Source organism: Sinohyriopsis cumingii, unplaced genomic scaffold, assembly GCF_028554795.1.
Source record: "Sinohyriopsis cumingii isolate HCF-2022 unplaced genomic scaffold, ASM2855479v2 utg001510l, whole genome shotgun sequence".
Taxonomy (NCBI): Eukaryota; Metazoa; Mollusca; class Bivalvia; order Unionida; family Unionidae; genus Sinohyriopsis; species Sinohyriopsis cumingii.
The window spans coordinates 1,737,858-1,740,270 of NW_028316007.1; positions in this window are offsets into that span (position 1 = coordinate 1,737,858).

Consider the following 2,413-nt stretch of genomic DNA (forward strand, 5'->3'; position numbering starts at 1 on the left):
CGTAGATTCGGACACCGTAGACGGTTTAAACCAGTAAGTGGACTCGAATTTAACGCTCTCATACTGGCACGATACAAGTTGTGGAAAATGCAATTTGATATTACAAGCCATTGCATCTTTTTGCGAATTCTAAATTTTTATGAGATATGTATTAAATCTTTAGTAACACTCCTTAAAGTTCGTATATTCTACAAAAGAAACATGCACATAGTAAAATTAAACTTACATTGATTCATTTACCATCAGACAAGCTATTGTTTAGTACTGTGGACATACAGTTACCTACTGATAAATCACAGTCGACTAGGGTACAAGCATTATATTTTCGTGGTTACGTATGATTTGTCTTTCTTGTCAAGCCATTTTATTTACGGAAAAGGAAATATTTTCCCGAAATTATCTTCATCTAGGTACAATCATATTCTATGCCTCCTCTGATCACTTGCTCTAGTAATTTAGTATTTTTTGTACAACACCCGATTGACGAGATTTGTGTCACATATTATTGTTACACGCACACGGGTATTTACTTGACCTAGAGGTTGTCAAACCCTGGCGCGATTCTCGCTAGAAGTCATAAGTTTACCCCGACTTTCCAAAGACTTCCATACAACTTCAGTTGTAAATTGGAAAGCCCGACGTGTCCATTCTATACCTAAATTTTCCTCTAATTAATGCAAGACCACAGATAAACCAAACTGCCAACTATATATCAACCGTACCTCTGCGTGTTTTGGCTTCATCATGTTTCCGTACCACCAACCGTTCACGCCTTAGAACATATATGAGTACTCCCTAACAATGGGAACTATTTTAACTCCGCCACCTTAGGCCAGTTAATGTATGCTTTCCAGGCACATTTCGCCAATATAACTGCACCACATTCGCCCACATGGCGACATAAATGGTGTCTGCCTAGTCCCTTTTTATTTATTCCCTTGTGTACTTTACCGGTTTAATACCATAAGTACTGTCCTTGCAGTCATGCTACCAATGTATGCCACTAGATTTTAATATGGACTATTTTACGACAAGGACATTCATTCGGTTTTGTTCGGAATTCACTACTAGTGAACCAGGACATCATGGAAACACACTAACACTTCACTCCGTGACGTTTGCTCCTAATAATTAGCTCATTATTTCGGGCTAGGAATATTTCCATGGCGCCGAATTCCAATAATCACACAAGTAATCACACAAATCTAAGAATTGCTTAAAACGGGGCGCTATAACCAAGTGCGCATACTCTAAATTTACTACATTATCTTGAATCGTTTTAAAAACAAAGCGATCGTCCCTACTATGCTATTGTATAGTCTGTGGAGGCTTCTTATTTATAAACCTCTCATGGTCCAAAATACTTGGAAGCGCGTGAACTTTATTAGTTGGGTGCTACTCAATAATGATATTAATGCAACGCGCGACATTTACAAAGAAAATGTTTCAGAAACAAATCAACCGTACTAATTTAGCTTTACATCGCCAACTTTCATAATTATTTTACTTTATGGTTGCAAAATTTGTGGGTTTGAATTATTTTTAGCTAACTGAAAACTGGAATCATAAAAACCGTCTACAATCTATTAAAGATCCAGAACATTGTGTAGATTTAAATCTGGCAAAGCTCTGGGGTAATATTTCATTGATTTCACTCTCAAGACTCGTACTATTTTAAAAGATAACACATGCTGAGTATCACGGTTTGTTCAGAAACTGAAGAGGTAATAGCGGTTGCTGACATGTTAATTCATAATACATTACATAAAGATCGTTATAAAATACCTCTTGACACAACATACTGTGACCTATTTAAAAGTATTTGAGAAATGCATGCCAAGTATCTTACACGGACCTTGTTTGCCGAGGAAGAAAAGTACTAATACACGCATAAATAATATCCCACGTACTGTAAGTCTACATTCTATGCATTATTTATTTTTATTTATTTTGCTGAATTTGCGGGTAAAATCTATCCACGAAATTAAGAAATGTCTCCCTATTTAGACCAAAATATGGAATTTTGTTTCAGATTTAGGGTGATACTGGCAAACTTGATTATGCTCAATATTCTATATATATTCCAAAATTCTTGGCATCTAACTTTTACTAATTCGGCTTCCAGCCCGAATTTCCACAGCCCTTCCGGCATCTGTGTGTGTGTGTGTACATATATATAAAGTCTATGGAAAACTTAATACTGCATTTTGCATAGCTGTCTGGGGTCAATTTGATTGCATAACATAAAATGTCATAGAAAGTTTTCAGTCGATAGTAACAAGGTCTGACGTGTTCCATAATAAGTCAGTTCTACTTGTACTAGTTCGTGAGCATGGTTCTCGCAGTCTCAGCAGTAGAACGGTAAGAAAATGTTCAGAGGTAAGAAGAATCTTAAGCTATGAATACTCATGCA